The sequence below is a fragment of the Sorex araneus genome, chromosome 11 (assembly GCF_027595985.1).
Source record: "Sorex araneus isolate mSorAra2 chromosome 11, mSorAra2.pri, whole genome shotgun sequence".
Classification (NCBI taxonomy): domain Eukaryota; kingdom Metazoa; phylum Chordata; class Mammalia; order Eulipotyphla; family Soricidae; genus Sorex; species Sorex araneus.
This window is the reverse complement of record NC_073312.1, coordinates 23,490,766-23,505,057: the sequence shown is the minus strand read 5'-3', so window position 1 is coordinate 23,505,057 and position 14,292 is coordinate 23,490,766. Positions and strand designations below refer to the sequence as shown.

The window sequence follows — 14,292 nt, the reverse complement described above, 5'->3', positions numbered from 1 at the left end:
GGTGTCAGGGCAGGGGCTGCACGAGGAGGAAGTGCGTCCTGGCAGGCACCTTGCAGCAGGGCCGGGCTGGTCACTCCGGTGGCAGCTGGGCACCTCCTGTAGGACAGCAGGAGACAGAAGAATGTTGCTCTGAACCCAACCCCCAGGGACAGCCCCTGGGATCAGGCTGACAAGGGGGCAGTGATGGTGGCCCACATCCTACTCAGCCATCATTCCTCATCCTCGGGACCCCTCGGTGGGCTGTCAGCCCCCAGACTCGCGGAGAAGGGGCAGTGGCCCCAGGGTGGCCTCTCAGGGGCAGAGCTGTGGGCCCTCCTCCTCGGATGCTCAGACCTCCTGGCTTCCACCAGCTTCTTCCTGGGGGCTGAGGAGGGCCCCGTGGCCTGCCAGCAGCGACAGGACGCTAACTTCCCTTCGGACTGCGGGTTGGGTCCGGGCAGTGGTCTGTTGGGCCAGTGTCCTGATGTGGGAGGGGACCTGCACCCCAGATGGGGGGAGGTGACCCTGTGCTGTGGAGTGGCACTGGGGAGAGTCCCGGGCACCATTGCCCTCCTGGGGGCCTCAGGTGTCTCCGGGCTCCCACCCACTGGGGCATCTCCTCTGGGCCCCTGTCCTCTCAGGGAGGCGGGAGGGCCAGGGAGGGAGTGCAGAGGCCTGGCCATGGCCCCCGCATCTCTCTCCTGCCGGGGCTCCAGCGAGACTGTCAGAGTGGGCGGAAGGGGTCATGCTCCCCATTGTGAAGAACAGGAAATACTCCCAGGAAGTTCTGGAGCCTGGGGTGGGGGATGTGGCCCAAGGCAGAGCTCAGGCCTCTTCCCTGTGAAGACTGGGTTCAGCGCCCTCCCCTGCAAACTGCAAACATGGAGGTGCCCGGCAGGACGTTTGAGCAGCATCTCAGGAGCCTTGGGTGGTGAGGTGAAGTGAATTTTCCATCTCCCAGTCTCTGCTCACCCGTAGGCCCTAAGGAACCTTCTCTCCTCCAATTACTCTTCCCAAATCGGCAGGCCTGAGCACTGGACCCTGAGCACAGGCCCGCCAGCCTGCCAGTGACAGGAAGTCTGGGCCCAGGACACAGGGTTCTCTGGGGTTCACTCCCCAGGAACCACCCATACAGCTGACCCGGGCCCAGGGTGTGGCCTGTCTCCCCATCATTCTCTCCATCTCTGTGAGTTAAAGCCTCAGTCCTCAGGCAGGGGCTGGGTTTGCGTGAGGGTTGCGGGCAGCAGACAGGTGGGACATTTGCCCAGTATCACCCCAGGGGGCCCCCCTCTAATGTGCCCCTTCTGCAAGCTGTCAAGACTTCCATGCCAAGGTTGCTGGGTACTAGGAGCTAGGGGTCGGGGTGAGCGGGGGAGAGGAGAGGAGAGGCGAGGGGAGAGATCTGACCCTCACCTGGAGGGATCCTGGCATATTCCTGCTCCCCAGGAAGGGAGTTTGTGGGGACGTGGGAGCAGGCGCCCAGCCCTCTCTCTGCCTCTGCCCTTCTTGGCTTTAAGGTTCCCGTGAGCGCAGACTCTGGGTGCAAAGTGCCCAAATAGGGCTCCAGAGTTCTGGCCATGATGGGGGTGACCAGGTCGCCTTCTGAGCCTACAGCCGGGCCAGGGAGGGGAACCCCCAGACTCTGCCAACAACGACAGGAGGGATGGGAGATTAGGAGACGGGAGTGGGGACCAGCCCCACTCTGCCCGGGGAAACTCACACCCAGGGCTGGCGCCTTGCTTACCCAGAGCAGCTGCGGGGCTCAGGCGTGCGGCTTTGTCCTCTCTGGGCTCCAGGACAAGAGGCTCGCTGGGGTGGGGGCTGCAGGCGCTGCCCTCCGCCTTCCTGCTTTGCTTCTGTGCTGGAGCCTGATGACTTCAGAAATTTTCAGTCCGGAAAGAGGATGTCAGCCCCCACAGTGGGAATCTCCAGGGCAAGTGGCAGGAGGAGCTGGGAGCCGGAGGCAGGAGGGAGGGATTGGGGAATCTGCTGCCTGCAGGGCTGACTCTCAGGTCAGCTAACTCGGGTAAGATAACTCGGGTGCTGCTTCAGACCTCGGTGGAGGGTGCTGTACAGCGGGTAGGACACTTGTCTTGCATGGGGCCAACCTGCCAGGAGTCATCCCTGAACACAGAGCCAGGGTAAGCCCTTGGCCATGCTAGGTGAAGCCCGAAGATGAAAAACAAAACAACAAAAAAAAATCTAGGGTGGAGGGAAAACAAACAAAAGCCAGCACTCTGGGGCCTGGGAGCTGTGTGATGGCTGGAAGAAATGGAGCACTGGTTCTGCAGGAGTCCTGGGGTCCGGTCCTCAGTGCTGCTCACCCTGCAGGATTCCACAAGCATCTCCCGGAGCCTCCCCTGAGCACCAAGCCAGAAGTAAACCCTGAGCAGCACTGGTGCAGCCTCTTCCCCCCTCAAAGTAACCAAAGGAAAAGTAGAGCCCAGTTCTCAGGAGTGCTGGGAGGGGAACTTCAGCATGTGGGACCCTGAGCTCTGAGGGCGTCAGTGAAAGAAGTTGGAGCAGGGTGTTATCTTTTGGTTTTTTGCCCACACCCAGCAGACTCCTTGCCTTCTTTTGGCTCAGGGGTCACCCCTGGCATATGTGGTCCAGGGTGTCAAACCCAGGTCAGCCACACGCTAATCTTAGAGCCGTGCCCGCTGTACTATCTCTCCAGCCAGTGTTTGCTTATTTATTTATTTATTTTACAATTTTTAGATATTTTATTTTCATAAACGAGTTCACAATAGTTTATTGCAGATAATATTCAAAGACCAATCCCACCACCGAGTACCTTCCCACCACAAGAAGAGTGTGTATGAAGTTTGTTGTATTTCATTCTGGAGCCATTTAAGCACGAATATAAAAGAATACAAGCAAGTATGTTAAAACCAAACAAATGTGTGCTACTTTTGGTATATAAGTGAGTTAGAGTATAAGAGGTCTTGGACCACATTAGGAAATTCGGCGACTCTCTCTTCCAGGAGCTTTAGTCTGTAGTCTCTGGGTCTTGGCCATTGATGAGATTACATGGCACGTGGCGGGGACGGGGGCAGTTCAGTTTGTGGGTGTCACTGCCAAGCTACTGGAAAACTGGGGAGCTGGGGGCTGGAGTCCCATTTCCGATTGGAGCACGCTAGAGATCTTCGTCACAGGTTCCCGCATACCTGGGTTTTCCTGCCAGTTCCCACTAGGGTTAGGCTCGTCCGAGTGTGTGGAGAGGGGCCCTGAGCATGGCGGCAGTTGGGTTCTGGAGGTTTTTGGCTACCGGGGTTCTGCTTGGGGCTGTGCTCGGGAGTCACTCCCAGGTGATCTTTGTGCAAACTTGCGGCTGGGGTTGCATCCAGGGCTCCTGCCTGTGAAGCCTGAGCTCAGCCTGGCGAGCCATTGCCCCATACTGCAGGTGTTCCATCAGGCCCACAGGCCTGTCCTTCAGGGGCGGCCAGGTCCGCTGCCCTGTCTTCCACACCCCATACCGCTGAACCTCATTCTTCCTCCAGAGCCGGTGGTTTGGGAGAAAGGGTGGTGCTTCAATGGTCGGAGGTTGGGCTGTCAGCAAGTTGGGGCTGAGGGTGGGGAAGTAGGGTCATATTGAAATCCTTGTCGATGAGAAACTGCCTGTTGTCCCACTTGTGCAGGAGGCTGTAGAGGGGGATGCCCTGCATCTCCTGGTACTGGGAACTGCCAGTGATTTTTTCCCACGGTACAATCAACTGTGTGCCTTGCTTTGGAAACTTGGCCATCAGCTCCTTTTCCCTCTCGTCGAACGCCACGAAGCCGAGGAACTGCTTCACGTTGTTGGCCGCGAGTGCGAGGGAGTGCGCCTCGGCCGTGCGTCGCAAGAGCTGCTCCTCATTGGCGAGGTAGCGGGCCCTGTAGGCCTCTTGGTGGTAGCTGAGCTTCGAGCAGCAGGACTTGAGGCACTTGTTCAGGAACACCACCACGGCCACTGTGCAGATGAGCAGCCACCCTAATAGCTGAGACAAGAGGGCCGGTCACGGAAAGCTGAGGGGGTCCGAAGTGGCTGGGGTGAAGCTGGCCCTCAGCACCCCCAGCCAGCCGGCTCTGCATCGCCCGGCTGCAAATTCTGCCCCTGAAGGAGAAACCAGCATTCCCAGCGGGATTTCCATCCCTCTGCCCTCACTCTAGCACCTGCTCTATGCTTAGACTTTGCAGACCCCTGCTGCCTTCCTGTCCCCCCACCCCAGGGCCTCCTTCCACATCTCAGCCTCCAAGTCTGGGTCAGACAGAGAGGCTCAGACCCATGCAACCTCGGGGAAGCCTTCAGAGACCCACTGGGAGCCCCTACATGCCTGCTTCCTCCTAACCCTCACTATCTTATTATTATGAGGAAAATTACCTCATGCTTGTCTCAAAACTCCTGGGGTGGGTGTCCCTCCATTTTCGCTGTACAGCTCTGAGTACGGAATCCCATTCCTGTGTCTCCACACCCATCTCTTGGGCTGCTCACGCTCCCCTCTACTATAGCTTCATGTGTGTGTGTGCGTGTGTGTGTGTGTTTGTGTGTGTGTTTGTGTGTGTGTGTGTTGAACCCGGGTCACTGTACTACTTTAGCTAACCTGGCTCACAGTTTAGCCTTAAGGCCTGAGGGATGTGGTGCTGCCCGAACCCTGCAGGGTAGGGGATGACCATCTTACCCCAGTGACGCCTGGGACACACCCAATGATGCTTGGGGAGCCTCCAGGGCTGTCCCTGGCTGTGCTCAGGGACCGTGTGGTGCCAGATTGAACCAGATCGGGCTGGGTGCACACCAGGCTTGCACCCTGGCCCCTCTACTGTCCCCAGCCACAACTGGTGTTTGCCATGTCCCAACACTAGGTCAGTGCCTCCTTGTCGCTCCCCGGCCTCCTCTCTGCACCTTCAGGCTCCACCAGGCACCTTCCTTTACTCTGACCTTCATTCATTCATTTATTTATCCCTCTGCTGCCTCGGAGCAAAGCCAAGGTGAAGGTAGGAGGGAGCAGGAGACGAATTTCTCAGAGGCAATAGGACCAAGATGGGATCTAAAGCATTGGTTTCTGCCACAGACAGACCTGTCCGTGACGGCTGGTGGGGTCAGATGCCTCACTTCTCACTGCCCGACTGGGGCCCGCGTGCAGGGGAGACTGTGGGCGGGCATGAGAGGCTGGAGAGCTACTCCAAAGCTGCAGCATCACCGGCCCTACTGGAGCCCAGGGCCCGGGAAATGGCCCCTTTGTGGTGCAGACACAGGCCCCGTGAGACCCGGCTGGCACAGGTGGTGGCCCAGGAGAGAGGTGCCAGCAGGAACTAGGGCTGTGATGAGCTGCAAGAAGACTCCCCCAAACTCTGCCCTTGACAAGACCCTAACCACAGACTAATTTGTTCTGTTTTATTTTTTGGTTTTTGGGTCACACCTGCGGTGCTCTGGGGACCATATGGGATGCCCAATTCAGGTCTGCCGTGTGCAAGGCAAGCACCCTCACCGCTGTACTAACACTCTGGCCCCCCACAACAGACTCTTATCTGCATTGAAAACTTCAAACCGGGGAAGTTTGGGGAACTTTGCCGCATCCCAGTCTGAGTGTGTAAATCCGCTTTTACCTTGGGGCATCGCAGCTCTCTCCCCTCTGCTCCTGTTCCCTTCGAACCCCTGGCTGTTTCCCTCCCTTTTCCTCTCTTCCCCTTCCCGAACTTAAATAATTTGAGTTAAGCTTAAAGCATTCATGGGGTCTGCTGGTTTTCACCAAGACCCAATACATCAAAATTCTTATCTAGAGGGGCTGGGAAAGACTTGGCAATGGAGCACTGTTCTTGCATGTGTGAGTCCGGGTTCCACCCCCAGCACTGCAAAAATGAACAAAACTCTCTTATTTGAAATGGGAAAATGATTCTTTTTTTTTTCTTTTTGGCGTCACACCTGGCGATACACAGGCTCTGCACTCAGGAATTACACAGGTGGTGCTCAGGGGACCATACGGAATGCTGGGAATTGAACCCGGGTCGGCCGCGTGCAAGGCAAACGCCCTACCCGCTGTGCTATTGCTCCAGCCCCGAGAAAATGATTCTTCCCACACTAAGAATCTTGCTTAATGGTTGCCACTGATTACGGGAACCCAGGATCTGGATGGGCACTGAGTACCCCACCACCTCCCAGGGAAGGGATGAGCATCCCTCAGCACAGCCTTACCTGAGACTCATACTTGAGCCTGCGGCTCACCTCCTCCCGGATGCCCGACAGATTGTCAGGGCTCTCCCCGCAAGGGTACCTGGCCAGGATCTGCGTGGCGTGGGAGAGAGGGAAGCTCTCGTTCTCAGCCGTGAGCGAGGACGGGTCCACAAACTCGCTGAATGCACAGATGTAGGCATACCCGCGCAGTAGGGAGATGACCGACCAGGTGAGTGGGGCCACGGCTGCACGGCCCAAGGTCGAATATAATATACATGGGCATTTCTTGGTCCTGAACCACCAGCACTCGATCCTGCTTTGGTTGTTGAGGGGCTGCACGAAAAGTAAGTGCGGCCTGGCAGGCACCTTGCAGTAGGGCCGGGCTGGTCACTCGGATGCAGCTGGGCACCTCCTGTAGGACAGCAGGAGAGAGAAAAATGCTGCTCTGAACCCAACCCCCAGGGACAGCCCCTGGGGTCAGGCTGACAAGGGGGCAGTGATGGTGGCCCACATCCTACCTAGCCATCATTCCTCATCCCCGGGTCCCCTCAGTGGGCTGTCAGCGGCCCCCTCTCTACACCTGTGCCCCACGCGGCCCCCTCTCTACACCTGTGCCCCGTCTGCTTACCGCCAAGACTTCCCGATGGGTCATGGCTGAACTCGCTTGCTGCAGGGGAGAGATCTGACCCCCACCCAGGGGGAGCGTGGATTGGTCTCTCTCCCAGAGAAAGGAGTTGAGGGGATGCTGGGCTGGTGCCCGCATGGCCCCTTGCTCCACCTCGGCACTTCTTCGCTTAAAGGCTCCCGTGAGTGCAGACTCTGAGTGCAAAGTTCCCAAGTAGGGTTCCAGAGGCCTGGCCACTGGTGGGTGTCACTGAGGAGGGACCAGGTCCTCTTCTGAGAGCACAGCCCACACCAGTGAGCGGTATCCCCAGATTTCTCCAACAAAACCGGGAGGGGTGGGAGTGAAGACTGGCCCGACTCCGCTCTGGGTCACGTCACACCGCACGGCAAGCGCCTTGCTTACCGAGAGCTCCAGGTAGGCGGCCCGGGGTGTGGAGGTCTCCCGAGACGCCCTTTGCCTTCCTGCTTTGCTTCTGTGCCCGAGCTGGGTGGCTTCAGAAAGTTTTGCTCCAGTAAAGATGAGGGTCAGCTAATTGATGACGCGCATGTCAGCCCCAACTTGGGAAATGGGCAGGAGAGAGGGTGGGGAGCAGGGGTGGTGGGGGGGACTCTGCAGATTACACTGTAAGACCTCAGCAGGTCAGGGCCAGGCCCAGCCACCCTGAGAGGCTCCCCCCATGGTGCAGAGCTGCCCTGACTGGGGAGGGAGGGATCACCTCTCCCCCACCGGCCCTGCCTGACTCATCTTCCCAGCAGGCCGCATCTTGGTTGTGTTCCCTCAGTCTTTCCAGCCTGCCAAGGCCTCATTACCCTGCTGCGCCCCAAGAATGAAAGCTCCTCAGGTCCTTGTCCCAGTTGGGGTCCCTGGGCAGGTGGCGGCCCTGGGCTGGGTCAGGACTACTGTCTTTATGGCCTGGGGTCTCTCTGCTGTCAGCCCGAGGCCGTCCGTGGTGGGTTTGGCCCAGCACCCACACGTCTCCCAGCACAGCCCGTCGCACACGGAACTGTATCACCAACACCTTCAGGAAGGGAAGCTGCTCACAGCCAGGGTCCTGAGGTAGGTGGCGGTCTCGCCCTACCCCACCACCTTCCTTGGGAGGCCGGCGGGGGCTGGAGGGAACAGCCTGGGTGGAGGTGGGCGTCCTGTCCGGGTGAGCAGGGCCCCACCTGACTGGTGCCTCTGCCTCAGCCCCTAAAGCAGCCGGCGAGACTTTCCTCCCTGCAGATCTCAGCAGGTCAGGGCCAGGCCCAGCCACCCTGAGAGGCTCCCCTCACCGTGCAGAGCTGCCCCGGCTGGGGAGGGAGGGATCACCTCTCCCCCTCCTGCCCTGCCTCACTCATCTTCCCAGCAGGTCACACCCCTGTTCCAGCTAACTCTGATATGGCTTCAGACTTCAGGTGGAGGGACCCATGAGATAATACAGCAGGTGGGCACTTGTCTTGCACAGGGGCACTGAGGGGCCCAACCCCTGGCATCATATAGAGTTCCCTGAGCCTCAGCAGAAGGCAGCTCTGAGCACAGAGCCAGGAGTAAGGCTTTAGCAGAACTAGGTGTGATCAGGTCTCATAACTAAGAAAAAAAAGGCAAAATCATTTTTATTTGTTTGTTTTTTACTTTTTGGGTCATACCCGGCAATGATCAGGGGTTACTCAGGGGTTAGTTCTGGCTATGCATTTAGAAATAACTCCTGGCAGTGCTCAGGGGACCATATGGGATGCTGGGAATCGAACCCGGGTTGGCCACGTGCAAGGCAAACGCCCTAACCCAAACCTTATGTTTATTTTTAAGATGCTACCAACACCCTTCCAGATTTTCTCCTTCCACTTCGGCATGATGCTGAGGGGCAGAGCAGACCTTTAGTCCCCACTTCCAGAGACGCCTCAGGGGGGCTCGTCCATCTCTGCAAGTCTTGGGGCTCTGGGGCTTGGCCTCGGCTCTCTCTGACGCCATGTGCCCATCCGTACTTCGTGGCCCCAATTCCAGGAGGATGGCTTTTTTCCCTGGGGTCTCCCACCCCCTCCCACACACCAACAGGCTCCCGACTTCTCTTTGTTTCTCCCTTTGAGTGGGAGTGTCGGTGCTGCCAGGGATCGAGCCCAGGGTCTCCTGGTACCCGCTCCTGGTCTTTCTGTGCTTTCTTATTTCTGGGCTCTAAGGGCAACCCCAGCATTGTTCCAGGACATGCTCCATCTCGCGCTCGGGAGACGGGGTGCTGGGATGGGCCCCTGGTCCCCCACTGGTCAAGCCTGTGCTCCGGCCTCTAAACTGCTTCCTCAGTCTTCTGAACCCTCCCCTGAGCAGGGCCTCAAGCCCCCCTCCTGGCAGAGCCCTCCTCACTCCTTCCCACCCCACATCAGCGAATAAGGATCCCCCTTTTCCCAGTTATTAAAGAAGGGAGTTGTGGGTCTCAGATGGGGAAAGGTGGGATGGGGGCGGGGACACAGATAGAAGCACGGGCACCGTCAAACTAACCTGCATTTATCGGGTTCCGGGTTCGACCCCAACACACCAAAAGACAACCACAATGCTGCCACAGAGCGACTCGGGTTCATTTATGAGCGAGACTGGGGTTCTAGGACATTGGAAGGTGGGGGGAGGCCCTTCTTCTCCTTCCATTTCCTCCTTATGAGCTTGAGCTCCTGGGTCCTCCCGTAGGTGAGGGGAGAGGAGTGAATGGTGCCCCTCAGAGGGGAGTGCCCTCGGCCCTCTGACTGGAGGGGAAACTGAGGCTCAGGAAACATCCTGGGGACACGGTTTGAAGCCACAGAGCCTGCGCTGAATCTTTCGGCTCATCCTGGCACTGGAGCTACCTTTGGCAACCGCCCTCCACACACCCCCCAACTCAGGGCCTCTGAGCCAGAGCCCCCTTTCCCCCGAGGGATCTTGAGGAAAGGGGCATATTTCACTTGATTCTTTTGTTTGTTTGGTTTTGGGGTCACACCAAGCTGTGCTCAGGGATCACCCCTGGCAGAACTCAGAGGAGACTCCGTGGTGCCTGGGCTTTAACCCGGATTGACAGTGTGGAGGGCAAGTGTCCTACCTGACCTACTATCTCCTGGCCCGCAGCTTCTGTGTCTATGGGGCCAAGTCCTGGGCCCAGATACGAGGAGTGGGGGTGTTAGGGGGGCTTCGAAGGAACCCCCATGAGTGGTCTGAATGTGCGCCCTATTCGTAATTTAACTCTGACCACCTGCAACAGTGCTTGAGCTGTTATGAGGGCAGGACCTGCACCCCTCAAACCCCAGAGTACCCTCATGACACATGGGGACCAGCACAGGTGTTGCTGGGTGCCGGGACACAGCCTGACTGCCACCGGGTGACACCAAGACAAGAGCCTGCGGCCTCCGGCCTGGATGGGACAGGAGGTCAGGGTCAGGGGCCCTGGGGTGAAGGCTCTCTGGGTCTGGAGCTGGGGCCCGGGTGCCTCCCTGGGGCACACTTTGGCTTCTCCCGAGTGCCCTGGATCGGGCACCTTGTCTCACCACCTGTCACCCAGGCGGGGCTCTGAGTCGGTCCAACGGGGCTGCTGAGGGCCAGCAGCTTCCCTCCGAGGCGCAGCAGAGCGCGGGGTTCCTGCTGCCAGATACACCCCCAGCTGCCTGAATCAGAGCCGAGGGAATGGGCCCCCCGACACTGGGGTGGTGTGGACGCTGCGGCCAGCAGGTCTGTGAGATGGAGAGCCGGGAGTTAGGGCCTGGGAGCCGGGCAGTGCACACTGTGTCCTCTCAGCCGCGTCTGGGCCTTTCCTGCAGATACTGCTGCTGGCAGTAACAGTAAGTCTCACAGTGAGAGTCACTGGTGCCCGCTCGCACAAGTGGATGAGCAACGGGGTGACAGTGATGGCTGCTCCTGGCCCCAGTGGCCCGGCCCCAGAAGCCTCCTCCGTGGGGGCCTGGACAGGTCCTTTCAGGGACATGGGGGCCCCCCAATGCCCACGCCAGGGGGTCTGGGGAGCCTGCACTCCCATGCCCGGCTCTTCCCCCCGGCCGGGCTCACACCTTGCTGATGTAGGTGGCCACCTCCCTGCGGGGAGCCCGGGGGCCGCCCCCAGCCCAGCCGTTGCCCATCAGGGGCTCGTCCTGGCCCAGGCGCAGCGGCGGTTTGCACTGGTGCCAGCTGGTGAGCAGCCGGTTGACGGCGCCCTGGTCTGTGATGCCCCTCAGCTTCTACCGCTCCTCCTCGGCCCCGTCGGGGCCAGCCGCGGGGGCTGCCGCCACTGCCGGGCTCGGGGGCGCCAGCGCCCCGTGGGAGTGGCCCAGCTCCAGGTCGTGGGTCATGGCCTCGATGAACTGCTGGATGCAGACCTTGGCGAAGGCCTTGGCGTGCTCCGTGCACGTCTCGTCGAAGAGCCTGCGCTCGATGTCGATGTAGTGGGACCAGTACTTGCTCTTGAGGAAGGCCGCCTGCGTGAAGCAGGGCCGCACGGAGCGCACGGCGAAGGCCAGCAGCGTGGTCAGCAGCACGAAGGACCAGCCCAGGGCCTGCGGGAGGGCACAGTCAGCGGGCCTGGCTCTGGGCCACCCCCGCCCCTGGTCTGTGCAGACGTGGGCCCCTGGGCCAAGGGCACTGGGCGGGCCCGAACAGACCCACATTTTCTTATCAGCTGGGAATCTGATTTGTATGTAAATATTTCTAGAGTTCACATGGAAGTTTGTAAATCTGCAACTTTATCTCATGGTGATTCATTAAAAAAAATTTTAAATATAAAATTAAATGAAATTAACTTAAAAATAATTTTCTAGAGTTCAGATGAAGCCCACTCACGTCAAGTCGAATTTGTTTTTTTATGTCTTTGGACCACACACCCGGTGGTGCTCAGGCCTTGCTCCTGATTCTGCACTCAGGGATCACTCCTAGCAGGCTCCGGGGACCATGTGGGGAGTTGGGGATTGAGCCTGGGTCAGCTGTGAGCAAGACAAGTGCCCGGCCTGCTGTGCAGTCGTCCCCACCCCCTCAGATGGAATTTGGAAGCCAAATCACTGCAATTGGAGAGGGGCCAGGCAGGCTTCCAGGCGCTGTTCAGCGGGGCTGTCTGGGTCTAAGGCCAGGAGGTCAGTCAAGCTGCCCGGGAGACCCAATGGGAGAGGAAGTGCTGGCTGCTCCGGAAAGCAGAGTTTGGGGTGCACCCTGAGACTGTGGGATTCACTCGGCCTGTCTGGGTGCTGGTGCAGCACCACAGGAGAGAGAGGGGTGCCTGGCCCTGCCTCTCATTGTGCAAACATCCAGCTCCTGCAGCCAGGTCCGGCCCCCCGCCCCCTCCACTGACACCCCCAGCTTCCTGTCCTCCCATTCCTGGGGGGCTGCAAGGAATGGAGGCCCAGACCCACAGGATGCTGAGCCCGGATTTCATCTCAACCCGCCGCCCCCCGCCCCTGCACTGATGGTGCCACATCGTCTTGTCCTTCCCTGGAGGGGCCCCCAGGCCCTCAGTGCCCACCCCCCAAGCAGTGCAGCGAGGCACCAGCTGGGGGCATTTGCCAGGGAAATGTACCCAAACAGCCCAGCCACCCATGTGCCTCCCCACCAGGCCCGGGAGAGGAAAGAATGCAAATCCCCGGCTGGAGAGTTGGGATGTGCAGTGGGCTGAGCTGCGCCCAGGACAGACAGACAGCAGGCCCTGGACAGAAGCCGCCTGGCACGTGTCCCGGGGGACACAAGCCCAGGGGAGTCACCTGGCTCTCAGAAGCTGGACTCTGGGCTGGGCAAGTGGTGCAGAAATGTTACCTTGGGCAGAGAGATAGCACAGCAGCTAGGGCGCCTGCCTTGCACATGGCCAGCCCAGGTTCTATCCCCGGCACCCATGGACAGCGCCAGGAGTGACCCCTGAGTGCAGAGTCAGGAGTAACTTCTGAGCATTGTTAGGGGTGGCCCCAAAGAAACAAACAAACAAACGAAACAAAAAAAGAAGGAAAAAGGAAGAAAGAAAAAGAAAACAAGGAGCTGGAGCAATAGCACAGCGGGTAGGGCGTTTGCCTTGCACGCTGCGGATCTGGGTTTGATTCCCAGCATCCCATATGGTCCCCTGAGCACCGCCAGGAGTGATTCCTGAGTGCATGAGCCAGGAGTAGCCCCTGTGCATCGCCAGGTGTGACCCCAAAAAACAGTAAAAAAAAAAAAAAAAAGAAAACAAAAATGAAAACAAAATTACCTTGCATTCGTGAGATCCCTAACAACACACACACACACACACACACACACACACACACACACACACACACACAGCCTTAGCTGGGAAAATGAGCCCCTGTGCCCCTCAGAGCTTCATCTGTGGGAAACGATGCCCGAGGAGGCCCTGCAGACGTACATAGGACAGATATCCATGTTCTGTGGGGGTCCTTTGCAATGCTCAGGACCCCGGGAGCCTTTCTCATTAGCACTTGGCCCACCTGGCTTGATAGTTGGATGCTCTGGGCCCAGGGATGCTGCTCAGCCCGGGGGGTCCCAGCCCCACCCCAGAAGTGCTTGGGGAGACCAGGCAGAGTTGAAATTCCAACTCAGGTCCCCTACATGTGGAAGCTCACGGCCTTGACCCCGGGGCTCCCTCCCTGCACTGGGCACGGCGGGGCATCCGAGCCCTCCAGAGCCCAGGGGGACCCCGGCCCCGGCGCCTCCTCACCTGGGAGATGCAACGCAAATAGCGCACGGCCACCTCACGCGCCAGCAGCCAGTCCCCGTCGTAGATCTCGGGGCAGGGCACCCGCGCCAGCAGGCGGGCGAGCTCAGGGCCGGGCAGGCCGGGGGCCAGGCTGCCGTTGCCCAGCGCGGTCACGGGCACGGCGGTGCAGAAGGCGCAGAGGAAGCACTTGCCGTCGAGCAGGGTGACGGCCACCCAGACGACGGGCGCGATGAGGGCGCGCTGGGCCACGGAGCAGAACATGTAGCGCAGCACGGCGGGGTCCTTGGCGCGGCGGCCCGGCGGCCGCTTCCACTCCTCGGCCAGCATGGACACGTTGTTGTTGAGCACCAGGCCCAGCAGGAAGAGCACCAGCGGCGGGGCCAGCAGGATGCCCGCGCTGTAGGCCGCGTTGTAGCCGGGCAGGCAGGGGCAGTTGAAGTCGAAGGCCGAGTACAACTGGGCGCTGGCCAGGGCCAGGATGCCGCAGATGCCGTTCATGAAGGACTCCTGGTTGGACTGCAGGAACTGGAAGATCATCCGGAACTTGTCCATCGTGCTGCCCCGCCAGCAGCCCGCTCAGTCCCCTGGGCGCCCACCGCATGGCGGGGACGGGCAGCTCGGGGCCTGGGCGGGAGTGTCTCTGAGACTCTGGCGGGCAGGTGCCCGGGGTGCGGGGGTGCACAGGGTGTGGCCCTCCGTCTCCCAGCCTCCGGCTTCTTTCCCTCCTTCTGCAGCTGCCTCCGGCCAGGAAGCCCCGGGCCACACCTGGTGGGGAGCAGTTCGGGGGGGTGTAGGGAGCCAGAGCACATTGCGCATGTGCGCATGCGCATGACTGGCCGACATCCGGTGTCCCAATGTGGTAAACAACCATATCGCGCATGCACAACAACCATATTGCGCATGCGCAACAACCATATTGCGCAT

At 59.6% G+C, this 14,292-nt stretch overlaps 1 pseudogene; it reads right to left on the bottom strand.

Moving 5' to 3' along the window:
* Nucleotides 1–10,744: 10,744 nt before the first annotated feature.
* On the bottom strand, nucleotides 10,745–13,920 carry LOC129399418 (calcium homeostasis modulator protein 1-like; annotated as a pseudogene).
* Between the last annotated feature and the right edge of the window lie 372 nt (nucleotides 13,921–14,292).